The 23,947-nt window shown below is 43.1% G+C and overlaps 1 long non-coding RNA gene across 1 annotated transcript; it reads left to right on the top strand.

The window, feature by feature from the left end:
• The first annotated feature begins 3,146 nt into the window (after window positions 1-3,146).
• LOC146206070 (uncharacterized) lies at window positions 3,147-12,738 on the top strand. The gene is made up of 3 exons (XR_014704339.1): window positions 3,147-3,305; window positions 4,018-4,125; window positions 12,534-12,738. It is a non-coding gene; the product is annotated as an uncharacterized LOC146206070 (long non-coding RNA).
• Window positions 12,739-23,947: the final 11,209 nt, after the last annotated feature.

Genomic DNA, 23,947 nt, shown 5'->3' with positions numbered 1-23,947 from the left:
TCCTCTCTACGCATTACACGCCCTGCCCATGCCCATTTCATCTTCTTGATTTCCACTAGAATGTAATTAACTCAAGTTATTTCTCTAACTCACTCTATGTGCTTCCTATTTTTTAACGTTACACCTACCATTTTTCATTCCATAGTCATCTGCGTTGTCCTCAACTTAAATAGAACCCTTTTCGTTAGCCTCCATGTTTCAGCTCCATAGATGAGTAAGTGTAAGATGCAACTGCTGTATACCTTCCTCTTGAGCAATACCGCTAAGATACTAGTCATAATCTCAGAATACTTACCAAATGCACTCCATCCCAATCTTATTCTTCTAGTTATTTCCCTTTCATGATCTAGATCTGCGGTTACTACCTGTCCTAAGTAAACATATTCGTCTACAACTTCCAGTGCTTCGCTACCTCGTAGTAGTCTGGTGCGCCTGCTTCACTCGCTGATCTCATTTCCCTCACCACAGGCGATTCAAAAGGCCGGAAGTAGGTGCTATATCAAGAGCACAGAACATTTTCCGTAACGAATTCCTCAAATTTGCTTATAAGCAAACATTATGCTGCATACTTTTTTAGTATATTAAAATTTTATACATATTAGGCTCGGGTGAGATGCATTACACCTCTGCTACCGGTGTGCTGCCATCGTTTTGACTACACCAACCACATACCCTGTATACAGAACTCATAACAGACCATTGCCCAGCTGCGCTTCTCATAGTCGCTTAACTTAATTTTCTCGGATTGCGGTTCTTGCTGTCAATACCAGTAATGGCCCACTCTGCGGCAAAACCGTGCTCCACTAAATTTAATGTCAGAACATTGATGCAGTCGAATTGGAGCAATTTTGGAGCAAGGAAAGCAGGCTGGAGCAGAATGAAGCAAATGGAGCAGCACTTCCACCCCTGCATTTAGGATGAATGCAAAGAAAGGAATACTGCAATCAAATTCTAAATTCTAAGTTCATTCTAAGTTCAAAAGGCAAGCCACCATGTCAGTGTTATCACTCAGTATCCTAATTTCTAAGTTCAATATCACAGGAAAGACAATTGTGCCAAGCTCAAGCTTAACACTGTTCAACATGATCCAGTTACATATATATATATTCCTGCCGAACATAATCACAGTTCCCATATTGTAAGGAATCTTTATCAACCATGCTTTTATTTATGTGTTTATTGATACCTCAGAGGTCCTAATGCAAGACTTTACAATGATAAATGGCGATAGGCTGGTGGTATACATGGCTATGATTAGACAGGTTCTTCGATGGCAGTACTGAAGCTTACAGGATCACTGATGACGGATGATTCCAGTTGTGAACAGTGCTTGCGAAAAATGACTCATGAAATGTAGTTGTGTGGGCATGTGGTGAAACGCCACTTTTATGATGACCTGTGTGAGGTGTTCTATACACAGGTTAGCCGAGACGACTGCCATGAGGTCTTGTATGAAAAGCTTGTGATAAAGGCAGGGGCATGAAGTACAGTGACTAGAACAGAGACTGTAACAGAGATTTCATGGCAGAGATGCTGAAGGAGTATTCGAGGGAATGAAACTGGTGGCATGGTTTTTAACAGGCTCATAAGGTTCAGTAAAGTTACGGTAGTGTAGATCAACTATATGATTGGTATATTAAAGTTGTGATCACACAAGGGTTTTGTAATCTAGTAATTTTACACAAGAAGGTGCCAGCCATGGGTAGGTTACGATAGAGGTATCCAACAGTTCTATTAGAGTGATTAGTTACATGGCTTACAAGGCAAGACAATGTTAAGCCATTAGTGAGGTGAACACCAAGGTACTTAAACGAATTCTTTGAAAAAGTAGTACTAGTGTTAATTTTGTAAGTAGGATGTGTTGTTTTGGCAGTGGTGAGAAGAAATCAACAGTTTAAAGCTTCTCAGGGACGGAGGCCACATAGCACATCACTATTGTATGCGAATTAGATATTGATATAAGGCAGAAGCGTCGGACGAGTTGGTTACAGAGCAGCGAAGTACACAGTCATCAACTAAAATGTGGATGGTAGAAGTTACTGAAGGGAGATCGTTAAGAGTAAGGGACAGTGCTTTGTGGAACACATAGCTGAAAGAAAACTTTGAGAAAGAGGACTGGGTATTAGCAGTAACAAACCGCGCGCGGTCGGTCAGAAAGCCTTGGATCAAACTAGTGGATAGAGGTTTGTTCAATTCAGGCAGCTTCAGCAGAATGCGGGCAATGTGAAAAATGCGTGCAGACAGGCGACGCAACTTGGGAAAAGCGGTAAAAGAAAATCGAGTACCGAACCTGCTGGATATTTTTTTCGAAGTTAATATTGGGATATATTGAGGGCGAAATGCACCATTTCGGCTCCATATTAGTGCCTATACCCTGTGCGATTCAGGGAACGTAGGAACGGGTGAATGCTAAATATTTTTTACACACTCTTGCACACTACGCGAACGCGCACACCTCGTGAATAACGCGAAATAGAAGTGTCCTTTCGCTAAGGCAGTTTTGGGAAAACTGCTAGCAGCTTCGAAAAGACCCGTTTTATCTGGAGTGTCCGGCACTGCAAAAGAAAGAGCACATAAACACCCTTCCAGAATCAGCCAAGCGATCACATACGGTGATTACATAAACACCGCAACCTTCAAAACGAAAGCCAAGACCACCTACACATTGAGAATATTCTTCTTCCATGGCAGCACAAACCAAATCACGATCCCCATACACAGGCCTTTTACATACGCTCTTGGTTTCTACTATGCCACACTGTGCATCATTCATGCTTCAAAAATAAATCCAAGACGCCCTGTTCGTAAGGCAACACGCAAATATGATTTGTTGCAGAATGAACGGAGAGATCAACGGGGTCCGCAGGTAGGAGCACTCTTTCAACTTCTGTGGATGCACGAAGCCTCTAATGCGTCTATCGCCTCTGTCGTTACTAACGTAATCCATGAAGAAACTGCAAGATGAGCACTGAGGCACGAAATGTGCACGGCGCAAAAATCGCGATTCACACGACCACACATTCCAAACGTCGTTTACAAACACACGACATGTGATCTGCCTTGGGCTTTCCTGCAAAAACGGCGCCGTCTGCTGCGACCCGGTTGCAGTAGCGAAATGCTTCCTGCAACCGGGTTGCAGGAGCAAAATGCTTGCTGCAACCCATGACGTCTTATCCGGTTTAAGAAAAACGTCACGTCCGGCTATTGTTTTGTGGGTAGGTGGTTGTTTTTAGTAGCAGAATGGCTGGTCGTCGGAGCCGTGGGAGCTGCGTCGCCGTGCCAGCCGTGCGCTCTCGTGTTGTACGGTACGTAAGCAATTTTTTCTATTTTTTAGATATTTCAGTATGCATGTATTGAGTCATTGCCCGCTGTCTGGAACTCTACATTTAGTTTTCAACTTCCCTGCGCCCAAATGTTCTGTTGACGACCATTGAGCCTGCTTGGCCGGCAGTGGGCCCGAACGGCCCAAAGGTGTATTATAGAAAGTTTCAATCGAAAGCTCAACGTAGTTCTACACCAAGGAACATGCGGTTAAATACCGTTTATTAGGCCAACCGCACAAAAGTCTCAGTCATGTAAAACACGCCTGACTACCAGTCTTGCGTGCGCCTAAAAAGGGCGGGAAACTTGGGTGAGCTTTCCTCAGCGGTCTGGATGAATATTTATTGATTGTAACGTCTTTGAGCTGATGGAGGGACTTAAGGAGATACTAGGACATGACAAAACAACGCGTAGAAGCAGGAAAGGCGAGGATCACACAGGCCTGTGTGGGAAGCTTTTGTTTCGGTGCACCACGACGTACTAACCATTTGTGCGACGTGACCCTTTGTGTGACCCGCATTGTAATGACGCGGTGTAGAATAATGATTTCATACCTCATTTTATGACTGCGCACTGTCAAGTGTATGCAGGGCCAGTTTCTAATTACGGTGAGGTAAGCGATTTCGCCTTGTACTTGTCTTAATTTCTTTTGTGTGTGTAAACATCGCTTAGCTGACGTCTAATATTTGTACGCAGGGACCTTCCTGATATGTGTTTTGGAGTCTAGCATGGGCTTGCTGGTTGCTGAGGCTGAACAAATGGGACTATGAAAGGCGGAGGCAGCATATGCTCCAACGCCACAAGGTGAGCCCTGTACTTAATTTCAAAACAATTGCTGTGCCACCGGGACTGGTCATTTGTTTTAATTTTTACATGGGGAACATGGCACAGGTCACCAGTTTGCATAGAGTGCATGAAGGATTCAAATAAGCAAGCATCCCTGCAGCTTGCTGCAGTTGCGGTGTCCAGCTTGTAGTTCGCAGCCTTTCTTTCTCGGCTGCAATTAATGCATCGCAAACAGTGTGCAATGTACCAGTTGATTCAGACTAAGAAAACCAGACTAGCTCCAAAAACAAACAAATGTTTGCACGAGATGGAAGATCAAACCACGCTATATTGTCTTCTCAATTCGCTGTGAGAAACTAGCAAAGCTGCCTTCTTTAACGAATGGTATTCTACACAGATTGGTTGTGTCGCTTTTTTGTGCGTGTGACAAAGTTGCTGCAAGAACTTTATTTATTTATTTATTTGGTTACTATCAGGGCCGTTGAGCAGCTAAAAACAGTGACAGCTTCTCCGGGCACTGATATGCCTACCAGCCGATTGTGGCAGGGTTGCTTCACATTAATCAAAGCAGCCTAGCAAATGAGGCTCACTGTAGCAGCAAGAATTGTGAGCATGCCCTCGCACTCACTTGCTTTGTCATCTCCTGCATCTTCTGGCGCAGCAGCGCTGGGCAGTCTCTTTCCACTCATCAGAGATGATCCTTTTATGCCAGGGGTCTTAGAGCACGGCCAGCGAAGCTGCGTGGTGCAGTCTGCCCAGCTCAATTTTTAGCCTACGTTTTGAAAGCATTACCACCAGCCCTGATTTCGAACTAAAATAAGCTCAGACTTAGTACCCAGTTAGTACACATTCATTTTTGATAAGGCGTTGACCACTTAATCTGCATGAACTTTCATTTGACATCACTATGCCTTCAAAAGCAAGGAGCCAGACATCCTGCCTTTTCTTTTATTTCCAAGTGTGCGTTTTTTTTTTTTCTTGCTGAGGATTATAAGTGTGGTATTTATTAACAGGTATGTCATTTCAGTACCTCTCTCCGAGTGATCCTGAAACTGCTTTTGTCCGGCATTCAAGCGGAAAGGAGCACACGTTGCTTTTCTTTTGCAATAATGGAAGGGCTTGGTCTGGAAAAAAAAAGTTTTGCTTATTTTTGTTCATTTTATCATTATTTATTGTACTTTGTTTCCTGTTGTTTTGTTTTCTGGCTCCTGGGTCATGACAGAAAAGGCTTTGTCAATGCGGCCCACGTAGCAATATGAGTTTGAGACCGCTGCTCTATGCCCATAATGGCTTGGCTATCAATGGATTTCATAATGAGTTTGTCTGAGGTAATTGTCAAGCAAAAAACTACCATATGCCACTGGTCGGCCCGGAAACACAACCTCCGCATCATGGTGTTAGAATAGAAGTGCGTGAGCGGGCTGCTCCACACCAAGCAGTAAGTGGCGATACCGATGCGCTGATTTCTGTAGGCTGCCGAGAGACTGCGTTGACTGTTGGTGGCCGCGGGTTCGCTGGTTGCCGCAAGGAATTGCAGTCAGTTCTCAACTTTCGCTGACGCCCCCGCTCCACGCCTTTCTTCGATCATGGTATATTCTAAGTTGTAATGTAATGTGGAAAAAACGTGCATTGTTCTCCACTGCGATACAGGCTACGTATTCTGCAATGAAAAATGTCAGCTTTTTTCGGTGCGAAAAGATGTCGAACAGCTTCAGCTATGGCGGCCGGCATACCAAGATAGGACCGAGCTATACAGTCACTCTTTGTGAGGGGCATTTGAAGCCCAGGTTTGTGTCCAAAACATGGATGACAGAGTTAAATGGGCATGTGCTACAAAGCGTTGCTCGTTGCTAGCAAAGGAAGCGGTCCCTACGATATTTTCTGCCGGCCTTGCCTACCTTTCAGACTTCGAAAAGTAGAAAGCGACCCACTGAAAGGCAGCCCCAGGAACCGAAAAAATAGAAGATCGTCAAACCTTGTGTAGAAGTGTCGGGTGAAGGTAGCACGTGCTTCACACGATACTGCGTGGGCATGGGCCGGCCCAAAAGCCGGGTGCGGCTCAGCCCACGGGTCGTCTGGGCCGACTCGTGAACATTTTTACTGGACCCGGGGTGGACTTAAACGTGCGGGCCCGAGCCGGATTCGGGCTTGTACACAGAGAGCCGATGTCCGATTTATAGTCACTTTGTCAGAGTAAAAATCCGCGGCGGCGCAGCAACGAAACGGATGAAATAACTGGTACGCTCCGAGAAAAAGGTTTAGTCTTCATAGCTTATTTATTTACTTATTACGGCACCGCGGTGGCTTAGTCATTAAAGCTCTCGAGTACTGAGCTGGGATACCCTAGTCTGATCCTAATTGGGAGACAGCATTTTGGTCGGAGCTGAAAGCATGGCAGGCATATGCTTATAGATGACAGTTTCATTGAAGAACCCCATGTGGCCGAAGTGATGCGAACGCCTGTGCTACAGCATCCTCATACCTTGAGCCGGTTGGGGACCATTACTCCAGACATAGCTCTCTTGTTTTTTTCATGTCATGTACACTTTTTTTTTTTTTCGTTGTGAGAAAATTCAAAACCAAACGTAGGTATGGTTTTCATTTTTAGCTGTTGATTGGAACGTCTCATAACAGAAATAGCCGCAAAGGCTTGATAGAGTTTAGAAATCTCCTTGACGTTGAAATAAGATAAATCTTGAATGAGCAATGTTTAAATGAGTCAATTAATGTTGTAAGCAATTAGATGTGCGCGGGCCACATTGAACGATTCAAACGAATATATGAAATTACTCCCCTCTGTGACTGAAGAGCAGCAGTCAGACACCGCTCTTGCATGTTTTAAAGCTTAAAATGCCATGTGCGGGTTACTCTAGTGTGGTGCAGCGTGGCATTCGCCTAATAAATTAGAGTAGCGCAGGATGAGGCTTTTTAAGCTATCAGCGAGCACAGACAGTCTGGTCTGCGATAAGGTGCTTCCGCATATGATCAGTTTTGTATACCACTGGAGACTAGGAACTGGAAACCTCATACAAACCACTGGGAAGGGCCAACGTCTGAACGCTTTATGAGGTTTGGCCTTTTCCAAGGTTGCTGTTCAACACTCGGGACGCCTCAGCCACAGATACAGTCTTGCTGCCGCAACGGCGCCATCTTTCTCGAAAGGGGAAATTGGAGGCGGGGGGGCCCTTCTACATGCAGAATCAGCGAAGAGCATTGCAGCCAGAACACATGCCGGCCCTGGCGGCGGTGCGATAAATATAGCTATGATATAACAGCGCCTCTCGCACACCACAGGGCGGGCACGCCGCCTGAGCTTCTTGTCTTTCTTCTACCACCGTCGCCTCCAGTTCACAGATACACTAAATTGGGAAGAATATTGGTTTTCTCTTTCTTTGATGGAGGTGATACCTACGCTTGACTAACGGCCGTTTTGGCATGGCGTGAAGACTACATACACATGCAATTGGCTACCTTGCGTTTCCTCGAGATTTTAATGTTATATTTTGCTGCACGCGGTGTCTAAATATTAAAGCCTCCTCACAAGAAATCCGATTACTTTCTCTCTCTCTCTCTCTCTCTCTCTCTCTCTCTCTCTCTTTTTTTTTTTTTTTTTTCGGGGCCCCCCTCGAAAGTTTAGACTTGGTGGGGAAGGAGGAAGCCGCTGTGGCAGTGTAAAGGGCAGCACACGAGGAGCTCACTGACTGCCGGCGTCTCACAGTCTGGCACACACCTGCGTCGATGTCGGGGGCACTCCCGCGTCGAACCATGTCGAACGCGCCACTGCGCGCTGTCGGCAAGACGAATTGGAGAAGCGTAGGGTAGATGGCTAGCGAGGACTTGGTCTGGGCCACACCGTCTGCGTCGCAAGGGCCTTTGCGCGCTGTCAGCCAGACGAAGGGGATGACCGCGTGGCCGGCTTGAGGGTACTGACCCAGGCGGGAAGACGCCGGGATTCACTTGAACCTATTTTGTTTCCCGATGGCCCGACTTGGGCTGCTGTCGCCGTCTGGCCAAACACCCCGCGTTCCTTTCCGGTGGGGAATTCTTGTCACAATAGTTGAAAGCGGCAGCTCTCGCGTTTGTCTCGTTGTCGCCATCCTTAACAGGGGATATGGCTCTTAAAACTATTTTTCCTACGTTTTTCAACAAATTTGATAAAACCTGGTATTCTGATTTAGTTTCTTGCACTGATTTCAAATATATAATTATGTTTCCAATTGGCCAATTAGTTCAAAAGATAAAATGAAATTGTTCATAATTTGCGGGAACAATGAAAAAATAACCGCACTACAAAAAATTCACGTGAACACTTTGCTAGGTACTAGAAAGCATAACAAATACAATGTTACGTGCACTTTTGTATAACAAATATTAGCGATGTTATAGCAGTTTAAAATTCACTGCTCCAAATGTGAGTGCCTTCCTGTCTGATTTAGAGCAAAATTGAAAACTTTGAACTGCTATAACATCGCTAATATTTGTTAAAAAAAAAAAAGAAATGCTCCTAACATTGTATTCATTATGCTTTCTAGTACCTAGCAAAGTGTCCATGTGAATTTTTTTGTAGTGCTGTTATTTTTTCATTGTTTCTGCAAATTATGAACAATTAATTTCATTATCTCTTGAACTAATTGGCCAGTTGGAAAAATGGTTGCATGTTTGAAATCAGTGCAAGAAACTGAATCAGAATGCCAGGTTTTATCAAATTTGGTCAAAAATTGGAAAATAATTTTAAGAGCCATGTCCCCCTTTAAGCAGAAGCGAAATGCAATACAGCTGACATATTTCGTGGTGTGTTTGGAGACTGTAAACGGCCTAAACTAATATATTCGTTTTCCGCTAATTTCTAACAGTCTAGAGTTATCATGGGAAGACAAAAGAGTCACACTGGCCGTACTGCCCGAATCCGTGGGTCTCACTGCCTGTCGGAGGTTGGGTACACTACGAGCAGTGGCGTGCCACGCCGGCGTGGCTCGTTCATACACAACCCTTCAGACACCACGCTTCACATCATGTTCTACTTGGCACTTGCTGTATTTCATTTTAAACCAGCCAAAAGACGAGACAGAGAATAGAAGCGAACGAGATGAGGCTGGCTTCTGTGTCTCGTCTTTTGGCTGGTTTAAAATGAATGATTACCAACTCGCCCAGTCGTTAACCTTATTGCTGTATTTACAGGGCATTCCCATGTCTGCTGCTGTGGTTTAGTTTAGCACTGATGAACTCTGTCTATGTTGGGATACATGCAACATAAATAGCTTGAAAGTAAAAGATTGCACAGCCATTATTGTAGCTAGTTTGTAAAGCATGGGATGCATAATGTGGAGGTCTCGGACCTCAACAGTGGCATGTTTCTTGTTTTTGTTTTGTTTTCCTAGTTTGTAATGAGTTATTTCTCATTTGAGAGTAGATACACTTCTAATTGCCATTCATCACCAATGCAGATTTTATTTTTATTAGTTAATTATATGCTTTCCTCAATTTTTTCCTTTTCTGCTAAATAGAAGAACATGAGCCTCTCATAGCCTGTGTTGCTTTGGGACATTAAATCCCATAAGCCAGACCAGCATGAGCCTCGTTTCTGGCAGTCATAGATCTATTTCATTGAACCTCTTTGTTAATAATAAGCTTGTCAAACATACGTCAGACAAAAACATACAGTATTATGGGTGTGACACCATGAAGGTGTCAATCATTAGAAATGTCACAAGTGTTGGGCAGGCATGGAGGGCCCATCATTAACATGTTAAAATTAAGGAAGCTCCGGTGCCACTCAAGCGAAAACATGAGAAGCCACTGACAGAAAGCCATGGAGTAGGGCATCTGGAGGAGGAAAGGGCTATCCTTGAGTGCAGTCTATCCTCACTGAAGTTATTACTGATCAGTGACTTGGAAATTTTATCAGAACAGGCATGGATAAAAAAAAATTATATGCACAAGATAGAGAGTGGAAATGTGCTGCTTATTGATGTGAACTCCGAACTAGTCTAGTGGTGCTTGAGCACATCTTAGTGGTATAGTCCACATTTCTCAAGCTAACAAGCATTGCATTTTCTACTAGTTTGTTCCAAATTGTTGCTAAGGTCATTTGTGTTATTTTAAACATCTATACATGTTTTGGCTGTTAGTCTTGCATTTTCAGCAATGCATTGATCTTTGAATAAAAAGGAATCAAAAAGGTTATTTTGGTATGTCAGGTATAAAAAATTCAGCTAATAAAATCTTTTGACTTTAGAAACGTGCTTCAAAACTCCCGTTTTATAGCTTCAAAGTGCTCGAGCCTGCTTCCACCTCTCCAAGTTGGTTTGTGGTTCAAGTCATTATTGACAATTCTGCATGACTGAATTGATGTCTTCAATTTGGAGTTTTGGGGGAGGGTTGCATCCATTGGGAAGAGTGAAAAATGCTAGCCGAAGATAAGGAACGCTGCATTATGAAAATTCCGATTGCTATTGGGCAACCATCTCATGGATGATGGCACTTGAAAGCGTTTTGACTCGAGGTACTCGCACTGCTTGGGCTAGGCCAGTGCAGCACTTCATCTTACAGGAGCATATGCACCTAATTTTGGTCGCATTTTGCTTGTTAACGACATGCAAAACATTACTCTGTACAGGTCATCACCTGGCTTTTATCTTCAACTGCTAAATAATTTATAATTGAATTTTTGTCATCTGTTTCAGGGTGTCCATACTCCATTAACACACTGAATGTTAGTAGTGCTGCTACTGCACTTAAAATCAAGTGTTGGTCTCTGTTTGCAATATTTTTTAGCTGCTTTGAGAAGTATGATGCTCATGGACAGCCTCCTTAACAACATGAACTGGTGTATTTGTGATGAGGACCATATATCAGACAGCCAGAGGTTTTATGATGCTAGCATTGTAGCAACTGTTGTGGTGCTGTAGTTCGGTGAGGGATTTGGCCATCTTGTGGTTGTTGCCCGTTTGCTGTGGCCACCCTCAAAGTAAATAGCTATGGTCCTGTCACATAGTTTGAGAACTTCTTGTTACTTGTATGGAAATTACTGTTTGGCACAAAATGACTTATAGCTGCCATCATGTGCATTATAGAGGGCGAGCGACTACATTTCGGTGGAACAGTTCCTCATTCTTTTTCACAGCCCATAGGAAGAATTTCGCAAGTTTAGAAAAATGAAATGTTCACAGCTGAGTTAGTCGCAATTCTGGAATCATGCTGTGTAGTCGACAAACGCTACAATCCGAGAGCAACGCATGTCGTCTAATGAACAGTGCAAGCGAAACTTCTTGGATGCAGCAGCAAATGAAAATGTGCACTCATGGTTTTCAAGATGTCTCAACGTTTATTTATATGCTTCACAACCTACCAAAGCCCGCACGCTTGCGTTATACCAAAGTACAATCAGCTGTCTGTTCTGATGTCTGCGGCCAGTGTTGATAAAGTTCTTTACCACCCATGGTGTCCATTTCTGCTGTGCATGTGCACTGCAGTGATACATTGTCACACGCATGCAGAGAGCACTAGTACTGGCCTTACTTAGGGTAACCTTTTCGCTGTTTTGGCTTTTCTCATTCTTGGGCTATGCTACAGGGTGCACACTTTTCTTCTTGTCTGGTTCCTTTGACGAGTCATGAATTCAGCATTTGTGCTTCTTTCCTTTTTGAGGGTGTAGTGACCATATGCTGGAAGTAGTAGGCGAATATGTCTACTTAGGGCAGGTAGTAATCGCAGATCCGTACCATGAAAAGGAAATAACAAGAAGAATAAGATTGGGATGGAGCGCATTTGGCAAGCACTCGCAGATTATGACTAGCAGCTTACCGGTATCGCTCAAGAGAAAAGTATACAACAGTTGCATCTTGCCTGTACTCACCTATGGGGCTGAAACGTGGAGGCTAACTAAGAGAGTTCTACTTAAGTTGAGGACAACCCAGAGGGCTATGGAACGAAAAATGGTAGGGGTAACATTAAGAGATAGAAAGCGTGCAGAGTGGGTCAGAGAAATAACTCAAGTTACCGACATTCTAGTGGAAATTAAGAAGAAGAAATGGACATGGGCAGGACATGTAGTGCGAAGAGAGGATAACCGATGGTCGCTGAGGGTAACAAACTGGATTCCAAGGGAAGGAAAGCGTAGCAGGGGGCGGCAGAGAGTTAGGTGGGCGGATGAGATTAAGAAGTTCGCAGGGGTCAAGTGGATGCAGCTAGCACAGAACCGGGTTAAGTGGAGAAATATGGGAGAGGCCTTCGCCCTGCAGTGGGTATAATCAGGCTGATGATGATGATGAGTGACCATATGCAAATCCACTATTAGAATATATGAGCTGCTGCATTAGCTGCAGTCCTGCTATCTTTTTATTTAAATTTGGTACATCTCTGAGTTTCTCTGGGTGTTTTGTTATTGTTCTGAGCTTGCATTCTTTTGTTTTTTCTCCCCGTGACAGCCGATCCTGCACGTGACTGATACTAGTCGAGAGATGACAACAGCTGCCCACCTTTCAAAGCATGGCATTCCCTGGCCCAAGTTGACTGCTCCCTGTGCTACTGGCTCAACAGTGTACTCACAAGTCTGCACTTCACTTACGAGCGTAATGGCAACACACACACGTTGGCCATAGCTTCTGTGTCAAAATAAAGTATTCCTACTTATGTGCCTTTTCATTCATTATTAACGCACATGATTGGAGTAATAAACACTCCAGTGCCAAAACACCATATTGACACACTCATTTATGTTTAGACTGCCTACCTTCTGCATTACTTCCCTTTTGTAACCTACCTAGAAAGGTAAGTATTTACTGTATGTGTCATAGAACCACATGTATTTGTTATTCCTTTTGAGACTGGAAATAATCCGCAAAACCAGTGAAGTAAGAAAAGTTCACAGATATGTTTCGTAGACAATTTTTAGAGGTAAGCCCAATGAAGATGTTTCGAACTGCAGGCAGGGACTGATGATAAAATGGCAAAGTGGTCGGCGTTTGTTGAATTTCATAAGATTGGTTTAATTCAGTATTTTGCAGATGAGCAGCAACTTAATTGCAATGCCCTTGTCTGGGATACACCCATACTCTCACCTCATGTAATGCTCAAACATTTGGCAGTGCTAATCACTTTACTAAAATATTGTAATCTTGGCCCTTCAAAGTGAATTGTGTTCAATAGCGAGGTGACATGCTTGTAGCAATGAGATTCTAACCTTGGATACCCTCTCAATACGCTATTGCTGTGCCTCTATGCTACTGGGATGGTGAGGCAGCATACTAAAAGGGCATAAAAAAAAGCGTGTGCAGTGATTCTTGCCATGTAACAATAGTTGAAGCCCTCGCCTAATTTAATGTGATTGCATTAAAAGGGCCATATTTACCAAAAAAGGCAATTTGAGCGACAAGGATGACTGGCAGATGGTATGACCGGATGGATTGGTCTGGGTGATGTGGGGACCATGGTATGGTCCAGCTGCCTACCCAAGCAGCTCCTTTGACATGAGAAAAACTCATTGCCTTTCAGAATCCCAAGTCAGATGTGTGAGTTGCGAGTTCATTCACATCATGTGATAATTAGTAAACTTACAAATTGGCATGTGTGATAAAAGCGCAAACTAAGATTGGTGAGTCAACAAGTAGCCAACTAAATGTACAGGGATGAGGATACAGGAGTCGTAAATGCTGTGGCATGTTTTCCTTAACAGCGGTGCAGAAGTGCCCCCGAAATATTTGTTGCATTTGCTCAATTTAGGTGTATTTCAGTTTCTGGTATAACCTTTCCCACACCTTTAACCTTTAGGCACAGTAATTGTAAGTAAAATCAGCAGTTAAAAAAATAGCATTGCCAAGATGACAGCGTTCCAAAAGATTGAGAAATAGTATTAAGGTACGTATAGCAGCAAAAGTTCAGCATGCACCTGTGATCCCAGCCATTTTTGGAACCATAAATGCAGTATTAACTTCAGTAGTTTATCAATTCAGTTTCGGACTATCCTCATGTTTGACAAGATTTTAATGATGAAACCTTCAGCTTAATGCCTCTAGTAGCCTGAGTATTCTGAAGCATAGCATTGTTGCCTTACTTAATTGCTTGGTACACTTTCCAATTTTGCAGTGAGAAATTTCTTAGCCCAAAAAAGTGAAAAATTTGGCAGTACTGTGTCAGGGACAAAGCAAGCTTTTGGAAAAGGAAAATAGAGTAGATGTCTCTGAGTGGACACCCCATGTGCACTGTGAATGAAACTAATGAGCAAAAAAAAAGCATATGCTTTCAAGCAAAGTATTGCAATGCTTAATATTACATAGAATTCCTCCTGGCACACATAGATTTCATATTTCAAGCTGCCAGTTTCCGTCATGTAAGGACGACATCTGCTAGTTTTTATACAGCACCTTCGTGCTTTCGCACTGGCAAGCCATGTTTTGCGAGAGGGTACCTTTCTAAGTGGACTCAGCTAGGCTTAACCTGATTTCCATGAAATATATATGGAAGGGTGCTTAAACCAGATGCTATCAGGCTTTACGTATACCTGCAGGTAAGGGCCCTGCCAACTACTATTTTTAATAAAGAAAATTTGATATATCTAGTCGTCACTTAGTGTTTGTCATATATACTTCCTCAAGCACAAATAATAGTGGTCTGATCGAGCTGCTTGGTTGATACTAAAAATGAAAACGCAGCACTGACACCAAACATGGACGGGCTACTGCTCAATTAAAACGCCTGGAGAGAGTGCAACGTAAGTCAACTTAATCGCTTTCACTTCTCTCTTGTCGACTGCGACGTAAAGTATCGGCAGCACTTGTGCAGTGGTCACCTTTACAAGCCAAGCATGCTATGCGTCTGGTCATCGACTGTCAGCTGTCGGCTGGCGCATCGTCGCCGTCGATTCTCCCAGCGACGCCACGCCCTCCGCGGCACGGATTCAACCCTCTTTCCAGTTTGGTTGCTAATGGCCACCAATTTTCGCTGATTATTGTACTAAGCAGGTAAGCCCAGCTCTACTAATTGAGCACATAATTAAAATATTTTATCGAGTTCAGTTTATAGCGCAGCCCTATGGCAGTCGCGTAACCAGCGAAGCGAATAAAGAGCACATCAGAGGAAGAAAGTTCGGCGATGCACTCTGATGCATATCTCACGCATTGGATTTGTTAGAGACGACCATGGAATAATTTAAACAAATTGTTCGATATACACGGTCATTTGGCTGCTGGATGTACCATTGCTTCTAAATCCGGCCGCGCAAAATATATAGTCAAAAATTTTACTTATTTTTCCATATTTTATGTTCACAACAAACATATGCATAACCACGCACTGAGATCAAGTGCCACATGAAAATTCGCGCTTCCACTTCAGTTCGAATAATAGCTCTCGAGGTCAAATGTTCGAATGAGTCGCGTTACATATGCTGTGTATGCGAGGTGGGTACGTGGGGGACGAATTAAACTGCACTGCAAAAGATGGTTTGGTTTATGAGGTCCCGAAGCAACTCGATCAGGCTGTGAGATACGCCGTATATAGTGGAAGGCTCCGAGAATTTCGACCATCTGGCTGGGTTTTTACCGTACCGTGCAGTACACGCGGGCGCCTTGTTAGTATTCGCTCCCATTGAAAAGCAGTCACCCCACTCAGGATTGAATCCCACACCCTTGGACACAGAAGTCGAGTACGTCAACTGCACCAGCACAGCGGGGGAGGGAGAAGACGTACACTGTTGCGTTGTTGGGTGCTTGGTTTTGCCCGCGGCTGCTACGTTTTTGTGACATGGCCATGCAGTCCCGTTCCACCTAGCTTCCACTGGGACATCACAATTCAATCTCGACTTCCTATAAAATCGCAACCATGCAATTCCTGGCACGAAGTCGCCTCCTGGTCAAATTAGCATGGCTTACCCTGCTCGAGTCGCCAGACAGTTCGTTTATACACGCTGGCCAACAAAGACGTACGGGATCTGTTGGCTCTTAAATGATCACAACGGTGCACTGCAATGCCGATCGACGCCACGTACACGCTTACGGGCGGCATGCAATTCGTTGCAGCCTCCGCTGCTGCGGGTGCGAGTTGTGAAAAAAGAAACTATGCCGGGACTGCGGGCATTGCAGAATTAACATGCAGTTTCACGGGTTGGTTTGGCTGGAGGCTTTTAATTGTGCCCGTGTATGCGCGGTGCGATAACAATTAATTAAGCAGGCGCTGGTATATAACTGATAATACTTTTTAACTAGTCATGCGCACTAGCGCCTCATTTACTAACAGCTATAGGTTTGCTGAGGTCGCAATTATAATATCTATATCAGTCTTTTAAATTTTGGAAACACCATTATCGTCCCCGCTTTTAGCACACGAATTTAGGCTGCGTATGGCAGAAAACGAAACCTCTCGGTCGAGGATAATTTAGTGCGCGCGGCATATATATGTACGGGTGCACGTTGTACGATCGCTTCGCTAGCCATTCCTCCCGGGCGCTCCCGAACATTATGAAAGGAGTGACACCCGCGGCCGTGCGTGGCGCGTATTGAATCGTAAAGATCAGCATGCATGACTAGCGTGGCGATTTGCGCTCACCCGCTGTATAGTTTCGGTTTCGCCTGTGTACGGCCGGAACTACCCCAGCAGGTAGCGTAGATGGCAGCGTACTGCTCCGAAGTTGTCACTTGCTCCTTCTTAGCGCACAGGAGGGACGGCAAGCTTCGAGAGCAAGGTATACCCGCACATATGAAACGGGCTCATAGGAGAGCCAGGTCGAAAAAATAGAGAAGGTTATGGCCAGGTACGCGCTCGATCATCACAGTGGTTTCAATTTAGCCCGCGCATAAAAATTTCTTGCGTTAAATACACCAACAGAATTATGTTTTGGGAAAGTTTACACTGATATAGATACTGACATGGGCGTCGACATGACCCCCTGCATGGTGCCAACAGATTCTTATTCACTGAAATTGCATTGTCAGAACACTTAGTGACATAATTTGTTCATTCTAGAAGGACAAACTCGTGGAAGTTTAAATTTTGAGTCTTGTGCTATTAAATTAAGGAAAAAAGTATGGGAGATGGAATAAACCCCACCCTTTACAACCCCCTTTTACTGATACAAGGTTTGATTTGGTTGTTTAATCTGATGCAAAAATTCATAAGAATAGCAATAAATGGACAGCAGAAGACAATTAAGTAGTTCAGTTTGGTAGTTAAAATCTTAGGGGTCACTGTATCAAATGCTTTTTGAAGATTAAGAAAAGGTAGCTAATTTTATTTGAGTTGAACATGCCCATGCTTCTCATTTAGTGAATCAGTATATACAAAGCATTCCTCATCACCTGATGGGCCAGCTCATCAAGACACTTACAGTAATTGCTTAACTGTGGCTGCTTCCTCTTTGTATGAAATAAAAACTAACTTGAATTTGAGGCAAAAATTTCTAAGAAAGGAAAAGGCACGAGTACCGAGTCATCAAAAGTGCCTTAAAATTGAGATACTCGCTTAAAATCAAGAGACTTAGCTGCAGTATATGCAGCCAAAGAAGAAACAGAAAAAGGCTTTTGAAATGTCAAAACAAGTGATTTTAATAGCACCCCCAAAATTCAGCAAGAGTACTGGGCAATTTTAGAGTGTATGGTTAAAGCAGAATTCATTTTACCCAAATTTAATACTCAACTTGGCTGTTCTGCCAATGCCAAATTTTTCTAAAAAATTGCAACACTTAGAAGCACAAAAAAAGCCTAGCCCTGAAGGCTTTTGCTTTCTTTTCTAGAATGCATTCATACCTTCAGTTAGAAATGTTAAGGTATAGAAGCACGATCAAAAGCGACCATTCAGAGCTTCTTTGGAACTATCCAAAATATAAGTTATGAACTGCAAAATAAAATGACCCACGTTTAAGGTCTAATTGTGTTTTTTAAGTTTCGCTTTCAGCTATGCTGGTGCCTGTAGACCTTTCCTCAACTCTTTAAACTGTACTTCAATACCTAGTAGAAGTAGTAGTAATAAACTTTATTTGGCTACAAAAATGAGTGCCAAAGAGGTTTGCAACTTGTAGAACCAGGGCCATCTGTCACTTCGACATGGAGGACTCCAGCCAGGTACACCAATTAAAAGGAGGAGAGTCAAGATAAATGGGGGACTGAATGGCAATGGTGCAAAGGAAAAGCAGTGTTCTAGGTTAATGCAAATGAGAGATATAGTTGGGACAAGATGCTTTAGGTGGAAACGGTAACGAAAGGAATGCACTGGGAGGAGGAGGAAGAAACTTTAATGACACGGAGTATTAGGCACCGAGAATGTCCTGAGTACGGGTCACCAAGGCCAACCAGTCCGTCAGCTGATGCAAGACTAGTCAAGCCCACCAGGTCGGGAAACAAAAGTGAGGAAAATGAAATGTGCCGGGATGGTGAGAAAATTTGTTCCCATTTTACGTTTGACATGAGATTTAGTGACAGAAGAAAGGAAGAGGAGTCAAAAGAAGAATGAGATAATCTCGAAAATGCCTGGAAAGCAGCTTCATTCATCAAATTGACAGGTTGAAAGAAGCCGGCTATCCGGAACATGGTGTCATCTCAGTTGCTAAAGGAACCTATAAAAAAATGAAAACAAACAGCAAGGATGCTATGCCTAACACAGTGGACAGAATACAACAACAAAATCTGGTTGCAATACCTTATCTGCACAGCATATCGCATGATTTGAAACGAATAGGCAAAAAAGTAAATATCGAAGTAGTTTTTACAGCTTCGGAAAAGTTATCGAAGCTTTGTAGGATCACTCAAACTTGTGGTGTGCAGCGACGCGCATGTAGCATAGAACACCAGACTTTATTTGTACCCTGCAGCACAGGTGCGGTGTATGAGATCCCATTAAGCTGTGGGAAACGTTACATTGGACAAATGGGTAGATGCCTCAATGAACGGCTCTGAGAACACAATTATACCTATGAAAAACTTGCAAAAAAGAAACATCTGCAAAGGAAACGTTGCTTTGCACTGCAGCAGGTGCACAGGTTGTATGCCCTGGCTTCTACAGGGCTTAAAGCCAGGGGGTGTGTTAGAGACCCCCCCCCCCCCCCCATAATATTTAAGAGGGGTCCGAGATCCCCACAAGCTTGAATTCAAGCATGAGGACTGTAAGAATACAAACCAGGTAACCATTGTTTTGTTCTTGCCAGTGGTGTAATTGGAAGATTTTTTCTCTACCGTTTCAACAGTATCACATTGAGTATTAATAAAAACCAGAGATGGAGAAAAGTAATGGTTTCTCCCCTTTGTATAAAACGATTTGCAAAACAGGCAACCAGCCACTTTTTCTCTTTATTTCCCTTTCCACCAATGCTCAAATCACTACAGACCCCCTCCGATTGAGCCAGACTTTAAGCACTGGGCTTCACAAAACAAAGATTATTGGTAGAAGCAACAAGCAGATTACAAGAGAGATTCTGGAGGCAAGAGTCATTAAAACAGAAAAAGGGCTTGTGCGTCAGTGCACCTTCAATAATGCTCAGTGAAAAAGAACTTGAGATCCTGTAAGTAGCGTAGGCTTACTCAAAACGCTTAGTATGTTATATCTTTGCTTGTATGGCAGTTTTCGGTTCTATATCTGGTAGTTTTTAAGGCTAACGACACGACTTAATCCTGCTCATTCATACTTTACATTTTGACAACAGAAGCCCATATACAGCCCAACCTGGCTTTTTCATTTGTCTTCATTGAATGTTTAGCGGTGAGGCATGTGCTTGCTCATGGTGTATACTACTTCACTTGCGTTTTGGATTTTTGTGATTTCTTGTTTATTGTTACTTTTTTTTTTTTTTTTTTTGTCAATGCTTTGTTAGGAGAGAAAACTGGTATACATGTATAAGACGTTTTGACTTCGGCTGAGTCACATGTTATGAAAATGTGCATAAATTCCTCTGTTTTCCAATAAACCTCAGTTGACAGTCAGTGCTGTGTTCATCTCCCTACCTCTGACCACATCTATCTCAATCTCAAAGACCTCATTCCAAAAGTAACATGCACAAGTATTGATACAGCCATAAATTTATTACAATGAATAAGACTTTGCTGTCAACCATGATGAACTTGACTTTCTGCAACATCTAATGTCAAAGTGAAAGTGATCGCTCCTTCTGCTTATATGCTTCGCTTATTATTAAGGAGATTATTAAGTTGGTTGACCTTAAGGCAGAATATTAGTTTAAATAGTTTAGTCACACAAACAAAAAAACACGGAAAAGAAATTATAACCGAGCTTTTTCTTGGTTGAAGCGCCGTACAGAGGAAGAAAGTAATCATATTTACACAGGAGGAAGCAGGCTCAAGCATTTTAGAACAGCTCAGGGAGCAGTAATAAAGTAACTTCGGAGCAGCTTTGAAGCAATAAAACTAGAGTTTCGGAGCAATCACATTATGTCTTGGAGCAAGATTCTAGACTCTCTTTTAATAATAGAATTCTAGCTTCCTCACTTAACTCTTTGACTGTCGAATATTCCGGAAAAAAAAAAAAAATCACCTCCAGTGTCGAACTATTTGAAACGCTATGCGTTTAGCGCAATACCCGTACTGCAAAAACGCCGCGGGACAGCATGCAGCCGCAGCACCTGTACGGCAAAACCAGTCAAAGGGTTAAATAGCAGCAAATGGAATGCTGCCTTCTACACTTCATAATTGAAGATCGTTTAACTAAGAGATTTATACTGTTTTCTAAGATTCAAAGGTGGACTTTACAACTTTGATGCGCTCAAGTATTACCACTAGTTTGAAGTTCACATCAATGAACAGCACATTTCTGCTTTCTATATTGCGCATATTCTTTTTGACCCTGCGCCTGTGCCGATAAATTTCTGGGTACTGGCCAGTAACGCCTTCAGGGAAGATAGGTGGCACTTTAAGTATAGCCTTTTTCCCCTTCAAATTCATTACTTTATGGCCCTCTGTGGCTGCTCAAATTATTGCTTGAGCTATCTTAGTTTCAACACATTGGCGATAGGCCCTGTATGACTTTCCAACACTTTTGAAAACATATTTAGTGACTGGCACCTAAGTGGCATCACCTCCATAAGAGTTCCAAGTGTGCTTTTGTCTGTCGTAGGCATGACAGGCTAGATGGTGAAGCACCTGCATGTATTCACAGCAGAATCGCTACAAACAAATCGTGTAATTCGTTGCAGCTGGACAAGTTTCTAATGGCTCGTAGTCATCATCGGCCAGACTATACCAACTGCAGGGTGAAGGCCTCTCCCATACTCCTCTACCTGTGCTAGCTGCATCCACTTTACTCCTGCAAACTTTTTAACCTCATCCACTCACCTAACTTTCTGCTGTCCCCTGCGGCGATTTGCTTCCCTTGGAATCGTTTAATACCCTAAGCGAACATCGGTTGTCCTCTCTACGCATTACATGCCCTGCCCATGCCCACTTCATCTTCTTGATTTCCACTAGAATGTAATTAACTCAAGTTATTTCTCTAACTCACTCTATGTGCTTCCTATTTTTTAACGTTACACCTACCATTTTTCATTCCATAGTCATCTGCATTGTCCTCAACTTAAATAGAACCCTTTTCGTTAGCCTCCATGTTTCAGCTCCATAGGTGAGTAAGTGTAAGATGCAACTGCTGTAAACCTTCCTCTTGAGCAATACCGGTAAGATACTAGTCATAATCTGAGAATACTTACCAAATCCACTCCATCCCAATCTTATTCTTCTAGTTATTTCCCTTTCATGATCTAGATCTGCGGTTACTACCTGTCCTAAGTACACATACTCGTCTACCACTTCCAGTGCTTCGCTACCTCGTAGTAGTTTGGTGCGCCTGCTTCACTCGCTGATCTCATTTCTCTCTCACCACAGGCGATTCAAAAGGCCAGGAGTAGGTGCTATATCAAGTGCACAGAACATTTTCCGTAACGAATTCCTCAAATTTGCTTATAAGCAAACATTATGCTGCATACTAAAAGTAATATTAAAATTTTATACGTATTAGGCTCGGGTGAGATGCATTACACCTCTGCTACCAGTGTGCTGCCATTGTTTTGACTACACCAGCCACATACCCTGTATACAGAATTCATAACAGACCATTGCCCAGCTGCGCTTCTCATAGTCGCTTAACTTAATTGTCTCGGATTGCGGTTCTTGCTGCCAATACCAGTAATGGCCCACTGTGCGGCAAAACCGTGCTCGACTAAATTTAATGTCAGAACATTGATGCAGTCGAGTTGGAGCAATTTTGGAGGAGGGAAAGCAGGCTGGAGCAGAATGAAGCAGCACTTCCACCCCTGCATTTAGGATGAATGCAAAGAAAGGAATACTGCAATCAAATTCTAAATTCTAAGTTCATTCTAAGTTCAAAAGGCAAGCCACCATGTCAGTGTTATCACTCAGTATCCTAATTTCTAAGTTTAATATCACAGGAAAGACAATTGTGCCAAGCTCAAGCTTAACACCGTTCAACATGATCCTGTTACATATATATATATATTCCTGCCGAACATAATCACAGTTCCCATATTGTAAGGAATCTTTATCAACCATGCTTTTATTTATGTGTTTATTGATACCTCAAAGGTCCTAATGCAAGACTTTACAGAAGGAATGGGCTTGTGCACAGTGATAAATGGCGACAGGCTAGTGGTATACATGGCTATGATTAGACAGGTTCTTCGATGGCAGTATTGAAGCTTACAGGATCACTGATGAGGGATGATTCCAGTTGTGAACAGTGCTTGCGAAGAATGACTCATGAAATGTAGTTGTGCGGGCATGCGGTGAAACGCCACTTTTACGATGACCTGTGCGAGGTGTTTTATACACAGGTTAGCCGAGACGACTGCCATGAGGTCTTGTATGAAAAGCTTGTGATAAAGGCAGGGGCATGAAGTACAGTGACAAGAACGGAGACTGTAACAGATTTCATGGCAGAGATGCTGAAGGAGTATTTGAGGGAATGAAACTGGTGGCATGGTTTTGAACAGGCTCATAAGGTTCAGTAAAGTTACAGTGGATCAACTATATCATTGGTATATTAAAGTTGTGATCACACAAGGGTTTTGTAATCTAGTAATTTTACACAAGGAGGTGCCAGCCATAGGTAGGTTACGATAGAGGTATCCAACAGTTCTATTAGAGTAATTAGTTACATGGCTTACAAGGCAAGACAATGTTAAGCCATTAGTGAGGTCAACACCAAGATACTTAAACAAATTCTTTGAAAAAGTAGTACTAGTGTTAATTTTGTAAGTAGGATGTGTTGTTTTGGCAGTGGTGAGAAGAAATCAACAGTCTAAAGCTTCTCAGGGACGGACGCCACATAGTACATCACTATTGTATGCGAATTAGATATAGATATAAGGCAGAAGCGTCGGACGAGTTGGTTACAGAGCAGCGAAGTACACAGTCAACTAAAATGTGGATGGTAGAAGTTACTGAAGGGAGATCGTTAAGAGTAAGGGACAGTGCTTTGTGGAACACATAGCTGAAAGAAAACTGAAAAAGAGGACTGGGTATTAGCAGTAACAAACCGCGAGCGGTCGGTCAGAAAGCCTTGGATCAAACTAGTGGATAGAGGTTTGTTCAATTCAGGCAGCTTCAGCAGAATGCGGGCAACGTGAAAAATGCGTGCACACAGACGACGCAACTTGGGAAAAGCGGTAAAAGAAAATCGAGTACCGAACCTGCTGGATATTTTTTTCGAAGTTAATATTGGGATATATTGAGGGCGAAAGGCACCATTTCGGCTCCATCTTAGTGCCTATACCCTGTGCGATTCAGGGAACGTAGGAACGGGTGAATGCTAAATATTTTTTACACACTCTTGTACACTACGCGAACGCGCACACCTCGTGAATAACGCGAAATAGAAGTGTCCCTTCGCTAAGGCA

Source organism: Amblyomma maculatum, chromosome 1 (genome assembly GCF_055883805.1).
Source record: "Amblyomma maculatum isolate TAMU_Amacu chromosome 1, ASM5588380v1, whole genome shotgun sequence".
Taxonomy (NCBI): domain Eukaryota; kingdom Metazoa; phylum Arthropoda; class Arachnida; order Ixodida; family Ixodidae; genus Amblyomma; species Amblyomma maculatum.
Note: the sequence above shows the minus strand (reverse complement) of the source record. Positions and strands in the feature narration are given on the sequence as shown.